The following is a 25,283-nucleotide window of genomic DNA, read 5'->3' on the forward strand; positions in this document are numbered from 1 at the left end:
CACCATCATCCTCATCATAATCACCAGATGACCAAACAGTTATTAAGCCGCAGTACAGACCCCTAGGTAGTCTCTAGGAAGCCTGGGGTAAACCACACTGAAATCTTTTGGTGATTTTATACAGTGCAAAATGAGCATGAAAAATGACCTTAACATTGAAAAGAAAACATAAAACAGCAAGCAGAGGTTTATTTTTTCCCCTCGAGGTGACAGGGAAAAGTCCTACTGGATTTGTCCACTAGTTTGGAGGTAGAAGAGAAATCTCTGACTTCCTTTAAGATTTAGTTCAAGTACCAGTGTTCCTCCAGAAGGCTGTGGTGGTCTCCATCAGTAAAGGAAAGTTAAAGGAAAGTTACCTCATCTTCCACATCCAGAAATTCCCTATGCCAATGCAATCACAGGACCTGTCCTCATCAATGAGAAAGATATACAATTCAGGTAATGTATTGTCCCTGTCCTCATTGAGGCTACAACCTTGGGGCGCTGAGCTGAGCAGAGATAATGGATAATAGTATAAAGTCATTTAAGTATCCAAAACAAAGAGATGCAGTAAAAATTGTCTGACTTCTGAGGAAGAGAGAGCAGTGGGGGTATAGTTAGTGGACAGCACTTATGCCACTACTCAGAGGATCTGCTCTCTAGTCTTAGCTCCCACGTTATGACTGTAAACATACCCCTTCTCCTCTGAATCTGCTTCTTTTTCTGGAAAGGGGAAATTACTATTCCTCTTTCTGCCCACCTTAAAGAGTTGTTATAAAGATCCAATGAAATATGAAGGTGCTAAGAGACCCATAAAATGTTCTGTTAATATAACAAATTACTGTGCTTTTATTTTACATTTAGGAATTTATGTATATGTTGTCTTCCCTCATTAGAATGTAAGTTTCTTGAGGTCAAGGATGGTCCTTACTGCCTTGTAGTAATAATCATATTAAAAAAATACCTTAAGGTTTAAAAAGCACTGTCTGCCACAAGGTAGGGTGATGGTAATCCCCATTTTACAGATAAGAGTTAACACATTTAATTCCATTAACATGACTTTCTCAAGGTCATATGTAAGTAGCCTTGGGAATTATTTAATTATTTAAAGAAGGGATTGAAACCCAGATCTCCTGATTACCAGTTCAATGTTGTTTCTATTAAACACTTCATACTCCAAGGAGCTTAATAAATGTCTATTAAATTAATAAACCAATTTGAATTGTTCCTCTCAAGGAAAACTATAGTGGCCAAAATTTGCAACTAGGGGGGTTTTGAACATAGGTATAAATGTCATGGCATAATGAGTCTTCTGGTTTGAAATTCACTAGCACAGCATCAAGGGACTTTGTGGATGAATGGTGGTAGTATGACAAGAGAATGAGAGTGTCACTTAACCAATAACATGTACTAAACAGAACTCATTCTGTTTCCCTCCAAACCCTTTCCTCTTTCTAACCTCTTTACTTATTTTGCAAGAACTAGCACTCTTTTGATTACCTGGGTTCATGCCCTCCACCACACATCACTCAATCTTTCCTCCCACCCACACCAACTATATCCAGTCAGTTGCCTGATTTTATTAGTTCTACCTCTAAAACATCTCTGGATAGCTGGATGAAACAGAAACATCTCCAACTCTCTATATCCAAAAGAGTTTATTATCTTTCCCTAAAAGTTCACTCCTCACCCAGAATTGCTTATTTTTGTTGAAAATATCGTCATCCTTCCAGTATCCCAGCATCATCTCTCTCATCCTCCCAAAGCTAATCACTGATTAAGTTCTTTCATTTCTACCTTTAGAGTATCTTTCATATACATCCTTATTTAGATCATCTGAAGCCTTCATCACCTTATGTCTACACTATTGAAGTAGCCTGCTGATTGGTCTTCCTTTGTCAGGTCTCTCCCCATGCCATTCCATCCTTCAGTCAAATTGATCTTCATAAAATGGAGGTCTGACCATATCACACCCCCTACTCAATATTCCAATGATTCTGGTCTTCAGGATCAAATATGAAAATCCTCCTTTTAAACTTTTAACATTTCTGGATCTTTATTGCTTGCCCCCTACCATTTCAGTCCTTATACCTTTCTTCTCACATACTCTTCAATCTAGTGACACTGGCCCTCTTTTGCAGATTCCCAAGGCCTTTCCCAGTCCCCTCCCCTGACCCCTGGAGCCTTCTTTCTGACATTATCTCCCATGTATATTCCATAAATTTTGTAAATACACAATTACCTGTATGTTTTCTCCCCCATTCAGCAATTCTAGTTTTCTTGTTGCTCCGCAACTCGTAGCAGCCCATCTCCAAACTCTACATCACTGGTTGTCCCCCTTCCTTAGAATGTTATTGCTTTTCATCCCCACTTACTGGTGAGCTCCTTGAAGGAGAGTACCAGGCTTTTTTTGCCTGTATCAGTCATTGTGTTAAGTGCTGGAAATATAAATACAAACAAAAAAGACAGTCTTGCTCTCAAGCAGTTTCCATTCTAATGGGGGATGACAACACAAAAAAGTGTTGGACATGGTATCAAAATGTGTCTGTCCTTCATACCCTGTAATCAGTTGAAGTAACTACTTACTACTGTTCGCTGTACAAAGCATTCTGACTCATGTTGTCATCTTTGCACAGGCTTTATGAGAATATAGTTAGGTAGATTCAGAACTGTTTAAATCAGGGATAGGGAACCTGCAGCCTTGAGGTCATATGTGATCCTCTACGTCCTCAGGTGTGACCCTTTGACTGAATCCAAACTTGTGAATCCAAACTTGTGAAGTTTGGATTCAGTCAAAGGTTGCACTGGAGAACCTAAAGAGTCACATGTGGCCTCGAGGCTGCAGATTCCCCACCCCTGGTAAACATTACCCCTATACCTAAAATACATTGCCTCCTCACTCAGCCTCCTAGAAGTCCTACCTTTTTTAAGGTTCAGTTCAAATGCCACTTTCTACAAAAGGCTTCTCTTGATCCCCCTTTTCAACTGCTAATGTGCCCTCCTTTTTTCCAAAAAGCACTTTGTAATTACCTCTCTGCCACTATGTTATTTCCCCCCAACAAAACATATGCTTTTAAGGGAAGGGACTTTTAGGGCTATCCTCAACACCTGTCACAGTGCAGGGATCAAGTTCTAAAATAAATCAAAGCCATGAGTTGAGGAATAAAGCATCTGTAATTGAGATAACAGGGTAGCAAATCTGCCAATCTGCGGGATGCACAGTGGATTTCCCAACCAAAGAGACCCATGAAAAAGTTTTTATGGTTTTAGGAGGAAAGGTGGAGGAGGCAGTATGAGGCAGAGAGGCCTGATCATGAGACTACAGTGGCCCTTGGCAATCCAGGCAAGGAAAGCCATGCCAATGGAAGGGGACAAGGACACTAATAGCCAAGATTCACCTTTAGCTGGGTTCTCCCACAAGGCAAAATCTCTGGGTGAGAGTTGAAGAGACATAGGGTATGGTTCAACTCAACCTAGTCAAGAGTACATATCTGAAGAGTAGGAATGTAAGGGCATTACTTAAATTCAAATATTACAAGGATTATTTAAAGGAGTAGCAGTGTATGTCACATTTGGTACTAATAATTTCTGTCATATCAACAATTGTACTATTTCTGTCACAAGAAATACAATAGATGCTTAATCAATGTTTGTTGAATATGAATGGGTGCAGTCTGATCTCTGTGATTCAGGCAAGGTAAATTGGTACAAAATAGAGGCTCTATGCTAAGCTACCTAGGAATCTTTGTGGCATTCTGGTGAACCAACCCTCATTTCTGACACTTTAATCTCAAAAAGGAGGATGGGAAAGTCATCTAAGGAAATTTTGAAATAATATCCTAGCCCCTGACCCTCCAAACCTACTTGTCTTTGTGACCCAAAGAAAGAAAAGTACAACTCAGAAAGACAAATACCTCTGCCAGTAGTTACACATGTATTTTTAATCTTTTCATTCTGAGAAAATGACTTATGTTACACAATCCAGGGAAAAATTAGTCTTACATTGAATATGAAATTACTTTCTGAAGGAAAATAAATGTTCCAAAAGATCTTGCGTTCAAGGTTAGTCAGACTATGCTGGTCACAGAAGTGCATCACCTTCATTGCCTCAAGGTGAGGGAAGGAAAAGGCAGGGAAAATCCTAAATTTATATCAACTGATGGTGTTTTCTCTCCACTGCTACAAGGTACAGGATCATAGATTTCCCCAAGATGGAAGGAGTCTCAGATCCTCTGTACCAACTATCTTATTTCATGTTTTGTCACTTTCCTCATTTTCCTCCTACCTCTCTGACCACTTCTTGTCTCCTTCATGGTTCTTCTTGCTCCTACACCATGATTGTGGACATTCACAGCATCACAGATTTAGGACTGTTATCTAGGTTATCGAGTCCAACTCTCTCATTTTATAGATGAGAAAATAGAGTCACATACAGTTTTAATGACTTGACCAGTAGGACAAAGCTATTAAGTGCCAGGGGCAAGATTAGAATCATGGGCTTCCTGACTCCAGGTCTTCCTTATTCATTACTTCACACTGCATTTTCTAAGACTATATCTTCAACTTTTTCTCTCTATAGATTGTTTTTAATGAAATAAAAATTTAAAGCTACAAAGACCTTAGAAAGTGTAAAGACATAAGATTTAAAGTGTAGAGATTATTTGGTGTGTCATCTAGTCTATGGTGAACGAATCCAATCTCATAGCCTTTATCTGTCTAACCTACAAATATATATCCTTACCCTATTTTCTCTCCCAAGCTCTAGATCCTTATTTCCAACTACCTGAACAGCTTAACATGGATATTGTCTCCTTTTGATGTTAGTCATTTTTCTGTCATGTCTGACTCTTCATGATTCCATTTTCTTGGCAAAGATACTGGAGTAGCTTGCCATTTCATTCTTCTGCTCATTTTACAGATGAGGAAACTGAGGCTGACAGGGCTAAGTGACTTGCTCAAGGTCACACAGCTAGTTAGTGTCTAGTATTGTCTCTATGACAACATAAGCTCAATATGTTAAAAAAAAGAATCATGAAATATTGGTACTGGAAGAAAACTCAGAGATCAAAACCACCTAACCCATACTTGAATGAAAATCCTTCCTACAATCCTGCCAACAATTGATCATCTGGTCTCTACTTAAAGATCTCCATTGATAGGGAGTTCTGTGCCTACCAAAGCAGCCCATTCTGCTTTTGCACAGGCAGCTAGGTGGTACAGTGGATAAAGTGTCCAATAATTTGGGAACAATTGAACAAACTATGATATATGATCACAATAGTCTATTTCTGTGCCTATGCAGAAGAAAGAAGTGATAAATACAAGGGATTCTGAGAAATAGGGGGATATTGAGGCAGAATGAAGAAAAGGGGAAAAAAATAGAAAATCAATATAGATAATGGCTAAAATAATATGAAGCAAAAGAAAGAACCTTAGAATTAAATTGAACAGTGTGCAACTGTAATGACCAATATTGGCCCCAGATAAGAAATAAGGAAATGTATTCCCTCCTTTCTTTGAAGAGGTAGAGGCCTGTGAGTGTGGGACACTGCATATGCCTTGTCAATAGGTGTAACTGTTTTGTTTTGTTAAAAGAGAAGCCTTGCTGAGCTACAGGAAGAAAGTTATAAGATATTTATCCAAAAATGACTGTGATGTTAAAGATAGAGAGATAGATAAATAGGCAAATGATAGACAGACAGATGACGGATAGATGATAGACAGAGAGAGAGAGAGAGACAGAGAGAGAGAGAGAGAGAGAGAGAGAGAGAGAGAGAGAGAGAGAGATACAGCTTTTAAAAACAATATAATGTTACCCCATTTTGCCTTTTTTCTATTCTGTTCATTGTGAATAAGGTACCATCTTTCAGAGCCACCTCCCAGTAGTGAGTCCCTGAGACCAAATCTCAGTGATACCAAGGAGGACAAATTTATCTCTTCTCAAGTTACGATCTCAGGTTCACCCTGTTTAGGAACATTTGGATACAGACATCTGAGATCACAGTTTTTGTTGCTAGTTCCCTTCGTGCATATTGTTTTCTGGGAATTACTAAATGCTTACTCTATTATTTTTGCAATATTATACTTGTTCATCTCCATGATAATCCAGTTAATCATATCTATGTGAGCAGGGTTTTTTCCTTCCTCTCTTTGTTCAAATTAATACCTAATTAATCAGATTCACAAGGTTGCAGGCATACAGTAAATGTGTGTATATGTATGTATGTATAGATAAAATAAGTATATATGTATGCATATATATACATATATGAAGAGAGAGGCATATCTATACTTGTATCTATATATGTAGATATAGGTGTAGAAGGAAAGGAAAAGGCATTTATGAAATATCTACTATGTGTTCAAAGCACTTTACAAATAATATCTTGTTTGATCCTCACAACAACCTTGTGAAGTAGTTGTTATTACTGTCCCCATTTTATAGTTAAGGAAATGTTCAAGACGAGGAAAGTAATAGCCCTGCTGTGTGTAATCTGAACTGGTCATTACTTTGTCATGTGGCACCTGGACTTTCAATAGAAATTCTAAGTTTAAGTCTTTGTCCTACCTACCTCTTACTACCTTAGCTTCATTTTCATTCTCTATAAAAATGGAAGATAGTAATAATAGGGTACTTGACTTGGAGTAAATAAGACCTGGGTTCAAATCCTACTTCAAGCACTTGCTGCCCATGTGCCCCTGGGCAATTCACTTAACGTCTCAGTACCTCAGTTTCTTCTTCTGTAAAATGGGATGAAGATTAGATCAAATTACCTCTAAGGTCTCTTCCAGTTCTAAATTTCTCATCCTATAATTTTATAATATTATAGAGTACCAGATCTGGAATGGGGAACACCTGAATCCAAATCCAGCCTCAAACATTTTATCCAAAACTCATCATATAACCATTTCTTCATCTGTAAAATGAGCTGGAGAAGTAAACAGCAAACCAATCCAGTATCTCTGCCAAGAAAACTCCAAATGGGGACACAAAGAGTCGAACATGACTGAAATGACTGAACAATAACCACCACAAACTCATATTCAATTCCCAAGCACCAGCTCCTTAGCCAGAAGTTGATTTTCCATATCTATCTTTCTTTTCTGAAGCCTCAACTTTGAATCAGCAGTAATGAGGAAAACACCACCTGTGCTTTAGGATCTTCAGTGTATTGCCCAGAATCTCAAAATTCTTAACAGAGTTTTCTCTGTTCTCTCTGGTGATATCATTTGTTCCCAAGTGAGTCATCAGGAGGAAGAGGGGGTCATCAGATCTGATGTTTCATCCTTTCCCCAAAACCTGCTATTCCCCCTGATTTTTCTTTAAATATTTTCTTTAGCATTCTCTGAAACCTTCAAGATCAAAACCATAGTTAACACTGATTCCTCCTCAACAACTACTCAGTGGAGATTCTTGTTGATTGACTCTGTGATATCTCTCACATCACCACCACCACCACCACCACTACCACTACCACCATTTCTATTGCCACAATCCTAGCTCAGGTCTTTACTGTCATCTGGGCTACTGCAATAGCCTCCTAACTATTTTCTCTGCTTCTAATCTCTCTCCAATTCAGTCCATCTATAAAAGAAGGAGCAGATTTGGTCAAGAATCAAGAAAGAATCCCTGACAGTTGGGAATCGAGCCATAGAGAGGAGCAAATCCAACCTGAGCAGACCAGCCAGTAGAGGTATTTAGCCTATGAGGACACCATGAGAAAAGAAAAGACATTGGAACTCTGCAGGTCCACATGTCAGACTTGTCCTGGCCACAAGTGTTCATGAGCTTATATAGTGTTATGAGTTTAAGCCCACAGTTCCCCTCAAGATAAAAATTAATACCACAGGGTAACTAACTTATGTGCAACTGTGAGTTGGGGTAGGGATGGGGGTAGATAACAAGGATCAATTGTATCAAGGGGGTTCCTATAGAATATGGTTGGGTATCCTACACATTTACATGGAGAAACTTATCATCCTGTACTCTTCTCAAATGTCCTTGCATTTCACTAAAAAAAAATTATCTTATTTTAACCTGTTTTAACTTGTTTTAACCTGTGAGTGGACAGTTACTTTTCTAGGTGTTTCCTTTGGAATCAGACTACTTTGGAGAGATAATTTTTGCATCAAAAAAATCCCTAGTACTGACATCTATTGTATTAATTTGGCTATGATGAGTATGGAAACAAATATAAGCAACATGGATGTTTCCATTCTAGAACACGGTTGCCTAGTGACTTTCTTAGAACATGCTGTGGGAATTAATTCATGCTAATTTTTTTTTTTTTACTTTTGAGGAAATGTAGAATACTTGCTTTACTGTGATATGATTCCAAGAAATTTGTCTGAAATTGTTATCAACTATAGGTCCGTAGAGTAAGTTTTGTCTGATGGTCTAGAAACCCTCAGTATATAATCCAAAGTGCTTAATTCCTTTGGGGGAGCCCTATGCCTTTTTGGGGGTTTTCTGAATTTAACCCCTTTCTAAATTGGCCTGTTTGTCCTAAGGACAAACCTCTATACCTCTATTTGGATTGCCCTAGGTTTAGCAAGGGGTCCATTTGAGGAATGTCAAGGGTTTTCTGTATTTAAAGGACCTATTTCAAAATTTTTGGCTATACCACCAGTTGGAATTGTCTCTGCTGCAGAGATATATGAAGAAATTTCAGGTAGTAAGAGAATTGAAAATCCTTCCTACATCCCATTGCCTTCTAATAGGTTACACTTTACAAAGCTGCTCCGATCTCAAATGTCTGGAACTCTTGAAGTGCTTCAAGTACCGGTAGATTTGTTTGCAGGGGGAGACAACTGAAGTTAAACAACTTGCCCAGAGTCACATAGTTAGCAAGTGTCCAAGGCCAAATTTGAACTCAGGTCCTTCTGACTCCATAACTGGTATTCTATTGGCTGCACCACCTAACTGCTCCCTAGACTTGTCTTTTAAGAACCACTTGGGATATAACTAGTCTTCACTCATCCTTCAGCTTTTCTTCCAACTCAAAGAACTTTTTCAAATTTTGTAAAAGAATGACAATGCATAGACACTATCTGGGCACTCTGTTAGCACATCAGTACCATTATTTCTCTTGCTTTTTTATTTTCTATGATTCTATCAGCTAGCTGGGAGAATGAAGGCTTCACACAAAATCCTTAAGCCCCATTGTATATCTAACATACTACTGCCTGTGTGATTTTCCTAATGAATGGTTCTGATTGTATTAATTCCTAAATCAAAAGCTGTAAATGCCCCTGATACCTATTGAATAAGATTAAATTCCTAAATTAAGTATCCATAATCCTCCTCAATCTACCTTCAATCAACCAATGAGCATTTATTAGGAACCTACAGTGCTCTAGGCACCATGCTAAGTACCAAAGCTGCAAAGACAGAAACTCCATACTATCTTACCAGTCTAATCTTCCACTCTTCCCCTCATGGATCCTATACTGCAGTCAAATTAAATCATTCACTATTTCCTAAACATATCCCAACATATTTTTGTTGTCAGGCTTTTTTTCATGCCATTCCATATACCTGAAATGCACCCCATCCCATCTCCACTTTTTGAAATTTACTCACCCTTCTAGGGCCCATTTGAATCAGTAAGAAATACATTCCCCACCTCAGAACTCTTGTAAAACTCTCTCCAAAATCTCTATTCATGATTGTCCTGACTCCTAGCCTGATACTCAAAATAGTATGTACTGATTTCAAATATTAACTAACAATCTCATTCAACAAGGATATGAGTGTTTTCTACTTAATCAGTGGGGCAGCTAGGTGGTTCAGTGGATAAAGCACCAGTGCAGGAGTCAGGACGACCTGAGTTCAAATCTCACCTCAGACACTTGACATTCACTAGCTGTGTGACCTTGGGCAAGTCATTTAACCCCAACTGCCTCATCCTGGCTCATCTCCAGTCATCCTGATGAATATCTGGTCGCTGAATTCAGATGGTTCTGGAGAAGTGAGGCTGGTGACCTGCACAGCCCTCCCTCACTCAAAACAAAGTCAAATGCAAGTCATCTCATCATTTCTCTGATGGCATGGTCTTCTTTGGCAATGAAGGATGAACACACACACACACGCACACTCAGCACTGTGTAAGATGGTATAGGGGATCAAAAGAAACAATGACCTTAAAGTCTGTCTGGGGGACAAGATACACCTGAGAAGCAGTCCAATGGGCAGACTGTGGGGACAAGATACACCTGAGAAGCAGTCCAATGGGCAGACTGTGGGGACAAGATACACCTGAGAAGCAGTCCAATGGACAGACTGTGGGGACAAGATACACCTGAGAAGCAGTCCAATGGACAAGCTGTGATTAAGTTTCAAGATAAGCAACACAAACTCTTGGTACTGTCAGTATTCTGGGAGAGTGTAATTTATTAGTGTAAGTGACATTCTCCTAACCTCCTTTTCCTAATGTCCTCCTCATGATCATCCCCAAGCAAAGTAGTGAAGTAGATGAAATATGACCTCAAAGCTGTTTTTATCGCTTTCCCCTTCTTAGTGACCCCTCTTTCTTTTGATATTCTCTACCAATCCAAGAGTTACCTTTCACCTTGGACTTAGTCTTCCTTGTCTTTAATCAGACTACTCAAATTACTTGCCTTCCCTGGGAAAATCAACCTTCGTTAAATAGGCTACTAATGGCAATTTGCTAAGTTTGCTAAGGTTAAAGAAAGGAAGAATTCTCCCAACACTTCCCTCCACCCTAAGATTGTATATTTTAAGAGTAGCCTTTAGGAGATGAGACCCTACTCTATCCTACTCTCTTCTCATTCCCATCCTTGCCAATATAACCCATTAGTAACTCTCATATGCTAAAATGACTCTGTGATATCATCAATGTAGATATTCACTCCAGCAATGCAGATAGCCACCTATCCATAGCTATCCATTCAGCGTAGCTCTTGCTCACATCTTCCTGTAAGTTCTACCACAAGAAATGCAATCCATATACTTGGAGCTTTCCTCAATTTTTTTGACATCACAGATTGCAGACCATCTACATCTACCAATTCATGGCAGCTTTTACCCATGCCTTCTCCTAAGTTCCACCACAGGAGATCTTTTCTATTGACCTCTCCCAATTTCTTTTGCCCTCAGTAGGGTGCTATTGGAATATACCAACTGTCCATCAGCCATGACTCAAATTTACCACATGTTCAGCACGTTTCTTTTCAATCACATGCTTCTATGATGAAATACTTAATTCCATTTCTTTTCTTATATATCATAATCTGCTCATACTCACCATGTGCTTGTCTATCACCTTATGAGTAATACTCATTTACATTCTTTGGGCAATATGGTATCCCAAGTGAATCTGAGGCACAAAGTTCTAAGTATGATCAATTTATTAACAAGGTTAGCAATAGACAATAAAGTGAGACCCCAAGCCCTTCAGTGACCTGGGATGCACTAGAGCAGACAAAGCAGTTTATTATACAGTTGGTAAAAGTAGAAGGTCGGCTTATATTTGATATAATAATGCTGACTTGCTTACAAAAGAGGGTTGTAACATCTGGAAAACCCTGTGTTAGGCAACTCTCTACACCAGAGTGGTCTAATACTAGGCTTATGTCCAGGCAGAATATCTTATGACCACATCAACTCATCCTTCCTCCTTCCTTCTGAAATAAGAGAGATTGAGTCCAGGTTGTAGCCCAGAGAAATAGGAAAATTAAACTATGTAAAGAAGTCAAAGTATCTTACAGGCTCTTATGTTAAAAAGTCAAACTGTCTTTTTAAATCAAACTAATTCCTAAGGGCTGATTTCAGTAAGTAGATATCATTCTCAATCAGTAATTGATAAATAACACAAAATAACATGGAGTATCAATTTCCAATTTCACCTTGGTTTTCCATGAATTGTAGGTATATTGATACCTACATTGATAGCATGTTAATATTAAAAGGATGGACCTTTATTTCAGGGAGATCTACGGGGAACTGAAGTGTCTCTCCCTATTTCATTTTGAACCAAACTAATTGTCTATTTATATAATACACATGTGCACACACATATGTGCTAAATATGTACATAATACAAGCATGTATATATGTGTGTATTTAGATCTTCTTATATACATGTATACATATTATTTACATATTAACAGATGCACTCTATTGAATATATAATTGCATATGATAATCTAAACAATAGCTATTCTTCATCCACTTAGTTTTTACTATGTGAATGGTTAGGTCAAACTCATATAGTTACAGATCTTTTCTAGAAGGTTTTGCAATGATGTGGGATTTTCAAGAAGAATATGCAATACTCTAAAATTTAATGCAAACAGCAGTATGATATATGCAAACATGAGCAGCTGGAGGACCTCACTACCTATAGGGAATCCCTCCTTAATTTGGACTCCACCAAGAATTTTCTCCATGAGAGTTGCAAACACATACGGTAAACACAGGACCCCATTCTTTATGCCTTACTTGATATTAATGATCAGAGGATCCTGCCAAACAAGGTTATCATTTTTCATATATCTCAAGAAGTATTACAAAGTTGTAACGTGTCATCGGAATTGAGGGGTGACTGATAAGTATGGCGAGGTATATCTTGTAACTAAGCTGGTCTAAATATGTTTTATACAATTTGCTAGGTTACTCTTAAAGGAAAAGAAAAATAGCAGGAAATAGCTGCTTTAAAAAAAAAAAAAAGAAACCACCACCTTTAACCTCATGCATCTGACCAACAACGTCCTCCTCAACCTTAAGAATACAAAGGGCATTATTATGCGTAATTACTACCTTAGCAAAACAATTATGAAAATCAACCTCCTATTTTGAGATGACTCCACATGTTCCACATAAAAGATACTTTAAGGCTCAGTGTTTTAATGCAAGTAGGAGCTTCTTTTAATATATCAGGGAGCATTACAATAAAAAAGCATTCTCAGTAATTAAATGCAAATCAGTGTACTGTGGCATTCTGGAACCTGTTTCCCCACTCTGGGACTTCAGCAGAGGTGGGGGGGACAGATGCCTCTGCTAAAGAAGAAGATGCTGCCCTTTTTTTCCTCTGCCACATGGCCAAACTCAAAGTCATTTAAAAAATGTGTGTTGTCATTCATGCACAAACATAATTCTCATGACTCCTAATCAGTAACGTATGCAATTTACACTGTTTTTGTAAGAGAGTAATGAAATGGACTTTGGACTTGCATGCAAAGGATCTGGGTTTGAATGTAGCTGTGCTGCTTAATACCTTATTAACTTTGGGCAAGGAGCTTGTCCATAGGGCATGGGTTTCCTTTATCAATGAAATGAAGAAATGGGACTAGGATCATAGATTTAGAGCCAGATGTGGCTTTTAAAATCTAGTCCATACCCTTCATTTTACAGAGGAGAAACCTAAGACCCAGAGGAGTAAAATGACTTGCCTAATAAGATCCACAGTGACATTTAAAAGTTGAAAATTGGTTTATACATATTCCATTTGAGCCTCACAATAGTTATAGGAGAGAACAATCAATCTACAAGAATTTATTAAGACCTTACTATGTGTCAGCCACTGCACAGAGGCCTGAGGATACAAAGAAAAAGTGAAAGCAGACCTTGCCCTCAGGAAGTTTATATTTTAAAGGGGGAGAAAACATGCACATGCTTTATATAGCTATACACCAGATTTATATAAAATAACCTTATATAGGTGCCATTACTATCACCACATTTCCATATGGAGTAACTTAGGCTTGATCCAGACTTGCATAGTTAATAATGGTTATAATAATAATATAATATACTAGTTAATAAATGCAAGGCAGGATTGGAAGCCAGATCTTTCTGATACCAAGTCCAACACTTTATCTACTATAGCACATTCTCACTCAGAAATTTTCTACTCATAAGAAGGTCTAAAATCAAAGCCAGAGTATCACTGATCTCCAAGGTAATTTCTAATTCTAAACCTTATGTCCTGATCTTAAATCCTCTTGATGGGGTGCTTGGCTGCATGCACTTGGGCCCCAATTCTAAATCATATTTCTCTTTAAAAATCACATTTTTTCCCAGCCTCAAAACATTATCTCAGGCACTTTCTCCACAGCCCAAGGTCACAGGCTGCCCTAGCAACAACCGTTGTCTCCCTTCCTGATACAGTGGCCAGCTGCATCTATAGAACTCATTAGTCTGAACCAGTTATGTACTGGCTGAGCTGGCTGTGCCCTGGGTCATAATGACATTTACTACTCACTGACCAATCACATGTATCCTAGACTTGGACATACCTATACTCCCTTTCATTTATCTTGTCTAACAAGACATTGATGAGAGAAGCCTGATTTTTCCTGGTCATCCCTGACCATTGGTCAACTTAGTGACATTACAGCAGTAAAACCACACCTCTAAGTAGCTCCCCTCTTGGGCTATTTCTCAATGAATTTCAGGTAAAATACCTGTTCAATAGATACCAAAAGTGCATGTTCCTTTAACTTTAACTCCTCAACCAATTCCTAATCCTACCCCAAAACCTATTAGCATATTTGGCACAAGTGATACTATAGAATATCCTATATAAACTTTCCCTGTACCCCTTTAAGGTTGCAGGTTCCCTAAGAACTCTTGCCCACTGCATAATAAATCTTTACCTAGACTTCAACAATGCTTGAGTCCGTGAATTCTTCTCCAGATGACTTGCCCCTGGTACCCTGGTCTTTGTGGGGGTCTCACACTCCACCTTTAGCTCTCATCATATTTTGGTGCCCAATGTGGGGACACAGTCTGAGGTCTCAAGCATTCTTCAAGTCAAGGTAAGATTCCCCTCTCTTCCCCTTTTCCTTAAGCTTCCCAAGCCCTCTCTCCCTCCTTGCCCTAGAGTCTGGGTTCACCCCTTAAGCACCTAGGAAGGCTTACTGGGGATTGGGTGGAGCCTTCAACAGTCTCTGGCACTATCCCCCCCAAGACAATGGACGCATTGTGAGGATCAGTGAATCTTTGTTCTCTCATTGGGAAGCCTTTGAGATGATTGGTAGACTACAGGCACTGTGTTACTACCCCTTTCCCCTCTAAATTCATCTCTAAGGTTTGCAGGCAAAAGGAAGGGCCAACCTCCCCCCATTCACCCCTAGGAAATTTGGTATCTAAGACCGTAAAGAACGTGTTTCCTGGCCTCCACTTGGTCTGGTGAGCGAAACCAAAGGTCTGATTTGTGCAGAGGATTTATGACAATCTTCTCTGAGTTTCTGGATTCTTCTTTTCATTGTATGTATATGTGTTCTGTCTCTATATGTTCTCTGTGCATGTGTGTATGTATGTGTGTGTTAGTGCAGCCAGCTCCTTTGCAGCTGGACTTTGGAGGGCAATTATCTCTTTCCCTCCCCCTCTTCCCCTCTCTCTGATTGCTGCAGCCTCAGAGGAGAGGATGGGAGAGAAAAAGAGAGAAATATCTTATACTATTTAGTTTATATGATTGCTAAAGGCAATTTCAGGTCAAATAGAAAGAAATAAGGTATGTGCAGTTTTAAAGGGGTTTTAATCAAAGCCCATCAGAAGGAGAACAGCATGGGTAGAAAGTTTAAGGAAAGCATAAAAGGTTTGGAAATTGTTGAAAAGTTGCTGGTAAAATTCTCTCTCTCTTTCTACCTTCTAACCCTGGCCAGGTGGTGAAGGTGGGCGGAAAGACAAGAAAGAAATAAGGGACAATTTCCCCCTCATACCAGAGAGACAGACTGACTAGCATTTAATTATCTCATGCCTCACCTAAAAGAGAAAAGTTTTTGCATAATGGGAAACAACCAAAAGGTAGTTTTTCTGGTCATATTTTAAGTGAAACATGTCACTCATAATTGGATGTTTAAGACAGGTTAGAATTTCTTAATACTATTTGGCTCTAAGGCAAATTGGGAAATGCATATATCTGAAAAAAGAGACACCTCAGAGATAAACCTTTGAACTCTCCAGTAGAGAGAAGGTGACTAGGCACCCCTGGGATCTTTTTCCAGAGTCTCCCTTACTTCTACTGGCAGATTCATAGCTCTCTCTTTCAAAGAAGTTTTTAAGGAACAGACACAGAAGTGAAGTTTACTTGAGTAAAATTAGAACCATTAAGATTTTTTACCCTGTAGTCCTGACTGACCATCAAGCTAGAGCTGCAGGGAATAGTTAGGACAGATAAAAACATTTTAGCATATTCTGTTAACTCCTCTCATCCCAGATCAGATCAAGGTAAGAGAGTACTAAAGAATAGTAGAATTTGAGTTATCCTTCCCCACTTGGCAAAAGAAAAAAGGGACAGGCACAGCAGCTATATTAGGACCCCACTGACAACAACCCTGGGTCCCTGGGCTCCCTGAAGCCCAACCCTCTGGGCAAGCAGAGGAACCTCTCCTCTCAAACCCTCCAGTCCTTGCTCCCATACCACTGGAGCCTGAAGCTTCTGCTACAAGTTCCCCAAAGTTGAGCAACCTCTATCAGGAAGCTCATAGATTCCTCAAGGACCCTCCTCCGTATCCACCAAAACCCCCTCCTAAATAGCCCCCCCCAGACATTAAATTCAGGTGCAGGACTCCTCCCATCACTCCCCAGTCCTTAGTCCCTCTTTCTCCCCCTTCCCAAATCCCTGACTCCCCCACAAGCAGGCTCTGCAACTGTGGGAAGAGTAGAGAATGGGCCAGGGCAGTACAAGATTATGAGCCAGCCAGCCTCTACATTTGGGAAGCTCAATCTTCTACTAATGATTTTTATATGTGATCGTTTGGAAATGCAATTAATGTCATCTAAAGTTCACTGTTTGTGTTACTATTGTGTTTCTAAATTGTAGTAAAATTCTTTTGTATTGTAAAAATTGAATGATCACTGTAATCCACAAATGGTATTTCACAAAGCAATTTTTAATCTGAATTTTGTTGAAACTAAAAGATGTTGGAAAAATTGTGTAAACCCAGTTATGTTACTTTATATGTTATTTTATCTGTCCTGCTGACCCTGTCTTATAATGTTTTATAACTGCACTTTAGAAAACCCGGTATTTTTACCTTTGTCTGTTAAAGAAGTTACAGCAAAAACAATTTGATTATCATTTATAAAAGTTGTAAGATTGTTAACTAATTTATTTGGAGCTACTGTTTTAATGCTAAACCTAAAATTGTTAACTGATTATGGTGCATACAAAGGAGGGAACTGAGTGAAAATTTTATTTAGATAGGTTCTGCCCATTCAGAACAGTCCTTCTATATGTTGGCAGGCAGAGGCAGTAGCATCCGTCCCCTCCCGGGGGTCCCTGCTGATTCCCCTTATTTTGTAAAATTGCCAATGCCCCTGGAAGCTATCCAAGTAGGCAAGGTCATCAACCCTAGGAAAGGAACTTGTTTAGCTTATGTAGTTCCTAAACAAGGAATATGACTTGCTCAGAAGTTGTAATAAATAGAAAGGATTTTTAACAATTGGCTTTTACATCAGGACAAGTTTTAAATTTGAGAAGGAAATATCTTAAATGGAATCCTTTATGTATGTGAGTTCTGGTAAATCTTTACTGCTTTTTGCACCTCCATGAGAATAGAAATAATTGTATTTGGCTCTAAGCTGTTATTAGTGAAAGTTGCTGTTTAAGGTAAAAGGCACTTGGGACCATAACTATTTTTGTTTTGAGTTTGAATTTGGGTATAGTTGTGTGCATTAAATCAGTATCTTAGAGGGAATGTCATCCTGTACTGTTAACAGGTGAAGTTTGTACCTGGAAAGGAAACGTTGAGGGGATAATTCTAGACTCAATCTAGGATGGGATCCTCCTGGTCAGTTTCCCCATTGTGTTCCTTTAAAAAGAAATGTTTCCCACATGACTATGAAACAGATACTGCATGATTGGAGAATTTAATCCTTATCTGAATTCAAACAAAGTAAAGGTTGTTTTATCCATTTGGTATGTCACATGTCCCTGCTTTTTTCCTTCTATGGCAAATTTCTATGATCAGAGCAAGCAGTCAGAAAACGTGTGTGCTTTTTTGTGTAATCTTACTGAGATTGCAGATTCCCTAAGAAACTCTTGCCCACTGAAAAGCATAATAAATCTTTACCTTGACTTCAACAATGCTTGAGTCCATGAATTCTTCTTCAGACAACCTACCTCTGGTACCCTGGTCTTTGTCAGAGTCTTACACCCTCCTTCCAGCTCTCATCACACTTACTGGCTATCTGACCATGACCAAACAAATCACTTAGCCTTTCAGAGTCTCAGTTTCCTCTTCTATAAAATAGAGATAATAATACACAAAAATATAGAGGTGGAATAAGAAAAGTGATTTGTTCAATTGCAATTGCTATTATACAAACACTAGATATGATCGTTACTATTCACATTTGTGTTTGAGAGTTTACAAAGTGTTTTAGCTCATTTGGTGTTCACTATAAACCTGTGAGGTACATGAGACAGGTACCTCTGATCGTGGAATCAGAGATTTAGGACTAGAAGGGACCTTAAGAGATGACTGAGTTCAATCCTCCTTTGAATTTTACAGAATTAAAAAAAAAATAGAGTCAAAGAGAAGTTAAGTGATTTGACCAGGTCACAAAGTAAATGCCTGAGGCAGGAGCTGAACTTACATCTTACTGACTCCAACTCAAGCGCCCTGTTATTACCATCCCTTATTTTTACAGAGAATGAAACTGAAAGGTCACCACATGATGATCAAACCTATGACCTCACCCTCACACTTTATCTACCTCACCAGCCACTAATATAATGGTAAGCACTTTACAAATTCATTGTTTCCCCAGAATAAACCTCAGAAGGGGAAGAGAAGAGAAAAATTCCTTCTGACATGAAACAGAAATTAGAGAGCTGAGTTAGGTACCTCTTTGTTCCAAGAATAAAGAAAGCTAGGGTTGTAAAAAGAGAATTATCTAATTAATTAAGTTGGCTCAAGTGACCAGGGAGCTTTCTGAGTAATCGCTGATGCTGGGATTTGACAAGGGAGAATGAGCTCCCTGGCTTCAGCTGGCATCCTGGGAGCCATTTAAAGCTCCGATGTTGCTAGCTTCTTTCCCAGGCTGGCCAACCCTGAACCAATCCATTATCCCAGATACTAATTATAAGCCCGAGGCAGGATTCTCAAAGGGCTGGAAGAAAAGCAAGGGTAGTCCTCAACAAAACCTTTCCTCTACCTATCCCAACCTTACAAATAGGAATAAGCCTGAGGGGGGAAAAAGGAAGAAAAAAAAACAGTTGGAGCCCAAATGAAGGCAGCTGGTAAGCAAATAAAAACCCCATGCTCAACGCCCCTAGCCACCAGATGTATCATCACCATGCAGGCTAGGATAAAGTGTTCAGGTGGTTAGACATTTCCGTGGGAGCTGACATAATCTTGGAATCAACTTCTAGTCTGATGGAGACACTGTTTCTAAGATACCAATTACCTTCATTTGGAGAGACAGTGGTAGAGATAAAACACTAGACCTGAAAGCAAAAAGACCTGAGTTCAAAATCTGCCTCTGGTATTTACTAGCTGTAGGATCATGAGCAAATCACTCCACCTTCCCAGGCCTTAGTTTCCTTGCTTGTAAAATGAAGGTATTACACTAGATGTCCTCTAAGATCCCTGTGGACAAAAGTAACAAGCAAAGTTTCAGGGAGCATCAGAGATACCATTCCTAACCCCTAGATTCCTCCTACATCTCCTTCAGCTCATTGAAAGCTCAATGTTTCCAAAATTTCAATAATCCAATGACTTGATTATCTCCTCCCAGGGATACTCATTGGCAGAGTTATGAATTGTCATAACCGTTTTGTAAAGTAATTTGGAATTCTACAAATAAAATGTCCAAAGTGTCTCAACTCTTCGACTCAGAGATTCCATTGCTAGATATACATCCCAAGGAGGTCATTGACAAAAAAAGTACCCTCCCCTCCATATGCCAAATTACTTTAGCAGCACTTGTTGTGCCTTCCTTTAAAGAGGGCAGAAACTAGACTTTTTGGCACTGTATCTGCTTCTCTGCCTGATTTTAACACCACAGAACAATATGTACCCATGCTGAGTGTCCCCTCTTCCCACTTGATATACACACTTTCCTGTCTCCTTTTGTGTAGTTTCTTCCCATTAGACTGTAAACTACTAGAAGGTAAGACCATCTTTATTTTTCTCAAATGTATCTCCAGTCATTAGCACAAATCCTGTCACATAGTAGGTAATTAATAAATGTTTATTGCATTGATTGGCAGCACAAAACAAAATAGATGCCCCCTGAGAGGGGAATGGTTAAACAAACTATGGCATATGAATGTAATGGATCGCATCCTACTGTAAGAAACAATAAATGTGATTAACGTAGAGGCGTATGGAAAGACTTATTACAACTGACACACAGTGAAGCAAGCAGAGCCAAGAAAACAACATATAAAATAACTACGTGAAGATAAAGGGAAAGGACAAAAAAGCACAAAACAATTGAAAATGAATGTTGCGAAATTACTAGGAACAAACCTAAACACAAAAAAGGGATATAAGACACCTCCACCCCACCGTTATGCAGAGAAGGAGGAGGTGGGGACATGGGTATGGGACACTACATATATTGTCAGGTTTTTTGCTGGCTTTTTTTTCTTTTTCCTCTCTCTCTCTCTCTTTCTCTCTCTCTCTCTCTCTCTCTCTCTCTCTCTCTCTTTCTCTCTCTCTCTCTCTCTCTCTCTCTCTCTCTCTCTCTCTCTCTCTCCTTCTCTATATGTGTGTGTATATATATATATGTATATATATATATATATATATACATATATACACATACTGTACATGTATATATATATACAGGTATACAGGTATACATACATTATATATAGGTTTTTCTTTTAAAAATTCTTTGTTACATGGGATGGCTCTCAGGAACAAGATAGAGTGGAATGTGGAATGAGTTTAGACATAAAACAACAAAAAATATCAGAAATTTCTTTTTTTATAGAAAGAAAAAAAAAACAGATTCTTCCTAATATTGAACCCAAATATGATTCCCTGAATCTTCCAACCAATAATCACAGTTCTGGCCTTTGGGAGCTACACTGTCTAATCCCTTTTCCACAAGCCATGCCTTCAAAAATTCTACAACTCCATAGTTTTCTCTTTCTAAACATCCACAATTTCTTTGAACTATTCTTGTTTGGAAACTGTCTAAGTCCTCTCCTTGTTCATATGTCCCCTAGTTGGCCAGTGTCCTTTTAAAATGTGTTGTCCCAAATCAAATATTCTCAAATGAGATAAAGTACATGAAAGTACTTTGAAAAATATAAAATACTATGCAAAGATAAAGAATAATTTTCTTTCAAACTACACAACAATGAAAAAGATTATAGATGTGTCCATAAGTACAAATAGGTTTAAAAATAATCACTGATGATTAAATAGTAGAGTATATAATTTCATTTGACCCTCAAGTTAGTCCTGTGAGGTATATATGATTATGCTCATCTTAATCATAAGAGGGTTCCAACAAGACATGGCAAGAATGGTACAACTATATCCATTTTATAGGCAAGGAGACTAAAACTTAGTGGCCCTTCATTGATTATTTGGCCAGTAAACAGCTAACACAGGCTTCAAACCCAGGTTTCTCCTGCCTCCAAATCTAACCCTCTTTCTACTTCACCATGATGCTTCTTAAAATGTTTTATTTTTCTTGTTGTTTTAAGGAAGAGGAAGGAAAAAACTGAATTCACGGTAATAACCAGATGATAACCTGTTGGTATTCAGGTTGGATTCAGCTTTTCCTTTTTTACACGAGTGCATGTGTGAACGGAACAGTCTAGTTCAGTGATTCAGACATGGCATTAAGTATTTATAATTCAAACTCAGACTCTAAAGTGAATTTCACCAGATGTGATGCTCATTTTTAAGGTGTTCATGGAGAAGAAAGATCACTCCTCTTCCCTGGGGAAAACAATGAAGAGGAAGGAGGAGGACATGTAAGAAGAAAAGGTAGAAGAAAAAGAGGGGGAGGTGGGAGGAGGGAATGGTTGTTGTATAATTTTTTTTTAATTTTTATTATTTTGCCAAGAGTCATGCATGACATTACTGCTCATCTCTTTTTAACAATTAGTTAAATGTCATGTTTTTCCAATCCTCAAAGTGCCTCATAGGCTGCTTTCAATGTTCCAGAACATAGTACTAACTGAAACATCTCCGAGCTCCTCTCTAACTCAGTACCTGCAAGTGACAGTATGCCATATTGCACAGAGAGCCAGGAAGACCTGGGCTCAAATCCTGCCTTGGACACTCACTAGCTGTTGACCTTGTACAAGGCTCAATTTAATTTAACAAGGCTTAACTTCTCTATGCCTCGGTTTCCTCTCTTAAAAAGAGGTGACTTGGACTAGATAGCTTCTAAGATCCCTTCCTACTCCAATATCCCAAGATTTGGATCCATGTCCTACGTCTGACCCATATGGGTCTTGGGGTGTGTAAAGACATTTCTACAATATAGCCTAAATTGAAAAAAAAAAGTGCTTTTCATTTAATGAACTGGAGGGAAAAAAAGAGGAAAGCAGGTGTAAATGAGTCTATGGTGCTCAACTCTTCAAAAAGTCATCCATATTAGAAATATTTCAGAGAGTTTTAGATTTTTCTGGGGTGTTTTCTTTTCCTTTTATGTCCTGGTCCCTTGGAAGCTTATTTTGACTATGCTGGAAAATATCCCCTCAGCTGTTAGTACTCTTTCTTTCTCCTTAAATTATCTTGAATTTTCTTTTCTTAGTATATGTAGTATTCTCCTCCAGTAAAACCGAAATTCTTTTGACTGTTTCATTTTTGCTAAACAAAAACATTTAGTGCCCTGAGCATAGTGGGCACTTTATAAATAAATGAATTGATTGGAGGAGGGACGAATTCTTGGATGTAGGAAGTCCAGTTACAAAGCCATCACAATTCATATGAAGAATTTGCCAAGGTTCTAGTTCCCAGATAAGGGAACTCTACACCAGTGCTGGTCAGTGTCTCCTCTGCAAGTTACAGTTTTAGAGAATTGCCTATAGCACCGAAGGATCATGAAGGACTTGGCTAGGATCACTCAACCCATATGGGTCATCACTGTGATAATGATAGTAATAATTAATAATATATAATTATGCAGATAAATTGTTGGACCTAGAAGAATATTTGAATTCAAATTTGGTCTCAGACACTTCCTAACTATGTGACTCTGGGCAGTCATTTAACCGCTTTCTGTCTTAGTTTCTTCATTTGTAATACAGGCATAATAATCATAGCACTTATCTCCAAAGGTTATTGTAAGGATAAAATGAGGTATTTGTTAAGTGTTTTACAATCCTGAAAGTACTACATAAAATTTAGCTTTTATCATTGGTACTTATGTTGTTGACAGTTGAAATATTCAATCAACAAACATTTATTAATGACCTATTATGTGCCAGGAACTATACTAGGTGCTGAGCATACAAGGACAAAAATGACATAGTCCCTGCTCTCAAATACCTTATATTCTATCAAGAAAAACAACAAATATATTTTTAAGGATACATAAAATAATTTCATAGGGGCATCTGTAGCAGACTGGGAATAGGAAAGGCTTCCTGTGAAAGATAGCACTAAAGTTGAGCCTTAAAAATAAATAGGGAATCTAATAGGAAGAGGGGAAGAGGGTATGAATTCCTGGCTTACCTATTCATGAAAAGAATCAAGACACAAGTTGAGATTCGTTTTGGCTAAAAAAAAAAAGTCCCAAGTACATGCTTGAACCTAAACTGACTACCCATACCCCCTTGCTGACCCTTGTACTAGATAAATCTAAAAAGAAAAAATATGCATAAAACTAACAATTGAGAAATTAAAGTATCCTCAGCTAAATAAGTCTTGTCATTTAATGAAAACTGCCTGGAGCTGCCTTTTAATTAAGTGCAAGAAAAATCAAGAAACTTTGGAGACTTTTCTCCCCAAGAACTAAGGTAGCATTAGACTTTATATAATTCAGTTGAATGTAAATGTGTACCCTTAAAAAAATAGTCTGTCTTTAATCATCTATATGGACAAAAACAAGGAGAAGAAATTCCATCTAAACCAGGAAAAAAAAAACATACCCCTATACTTTACACAGCATTCAGGACCACCTCTGATCATGTTAACTACAATGAATAAATCCATATATAGCTTATTTGTATATAGTTGCTTGCACATTGAGCTGAGAGAAAGAGAGGAAATTTATACATCTTGTTGAGAATCTACCTGAGGTCTGATGTATTTACTGTTCATACAGTATTGAAGACTGTGTTCAGAGGAATTCTTCAAAGGAAGTTTGAAGAGAAAAAAAAAAAAAACAGTGCTACACCAGGACTAAGTTTCCAGGTGCTCTGTGTGCCCCCCCCTCCCATCCATTCCCCATGCCCAGGGGAGTCTCTTAGATTATATTGCCCCCTGCTGAACATACCCATTTTGATAAGACTCCAAATTCCAGGTTTGACTTCATTCACACAGCATTCATTCATCTATCAGTCAATCAATAAGCATTCACTAAGTGCTTACTATATGCTGGAAACTGTGCTGAGCATGGAAGATGCCAACCGAGACAAAAGACAGTCCCTGATCCCTTAAGGGTTTCTAATCTAATCTAACCAACACATATTTACTCAGCATCATGCTGTATGCTGTGGGGAACACAGGAGAAGAATTATAAAATGAGAATATACAGTCCTTGTCTTCAAGCTGCTTACCAGTGCTATTAACCAGAACTTTTTCAATTAAGGCTTAAAAAAAATTTTTTTTAGAGCTTTTGGGTGTAAGAGCAACAGTACAAAGGTCTGTCTAACTTCAGATTCAGTCACACCTTAAGTCTGACCTGAAGATGTTTTCATTCTACTGTGAATTATAGCTTGAACTCATTCCTGATATTTGATACCCTGGTTTAAAACCAGTTCAGTGAAACATCCTGCCTCAGAATGACTCTTCATGCCATCCTTCATTCCAAGGTTTCTTCACAAATCTTTCCATGTTTTCTAGTTCATACCACAGTGCCTTGAAAAGCTCTACATGTATAAAACAATACAATTTGATTGTTGATCAGCAAAAAAAAAGGGGGGGGGGCATAGCTAGGCGGTGCAGAGGATAGAGCACCAGCCCTTGACTCAGGAGGACTTGAGTTCAAATGTGACCTCAAACATTTGACACTTACTAGCTATGTGACTCTGGACAAGTCACTTTACCCTGATTGTCTCACAAAAGTAAAATAAAATAAATAATTGCAAAGAAAAAAAGGGTTGGGGAAAGGCAGGCACTGTGACAGGACCATGGGGGTGGCACCCCAGGAGTGGTTGTACCAAATGATGGTATATGTTGACACCAAGGCA

The 25,283-nt window shown here is 38.5% G+C and overlaps 1 protein-coding gene and 1 long non-coding RNA gene across 7 annotated transcripts in view; one reads left to right on the top strand and one right to left on the bottom strand.

Moving 5' to 3' along the window:
* The window catches only part of GRIN2A (glutamate ionotropic receptor NMDA type subunit 2A), a 506,391-nt gene that overhangs the window by 392,168 nt on the left and 88,940 nt on the right, over nucleotides 1–25,283 (bottom strand). The gene's annotated exons all lie outside the window — the stretch shown is intronic.
* LOC140504227 (uncharacterized) overlaps nucleotides 14,202–25,283 on the top strand; it is a 62,267-nt gene continuing 51,185 nt past the window's right edge. For 4 of the 5 annotated variants that reach the window (XR_011967008.1, XR_011967007.1, XR_011967009.1 and 1 more), the window contains exons 1-3: nucleotides 15,010–15,211; nucleotides 18,602–18,689; nucleotides 21,826–21,906. This is a non-coding gene — a long non-coding RNA (uncharacterized lncRNA). Of the gene's footprint in view, nucleotides 14,398–15,009; nucleotides 15,212–18,601; nucleotides 18,690–21,825; nucleotides 21,907–25,283 lie in introns of those variants that run through there. The other variant, XR_011967012.1, reaches the window with a different exon arrangement.

Source organism: Notamacropus eugenii, chromosome 1 (assembly GCF_028372415.1).
Source record: "Notamacropus eugenii isolate mMacEug1 chromosome 1, mMacEug1.pri_v2, whole genome shotgun sequence".
Classification (NCBI taxonomy): Eukaryota; Metazoa; Chordata; class Mammalia; order Diprotodontia; family Macropodidae; genus Notamacropus; species Notamacropus eugenii.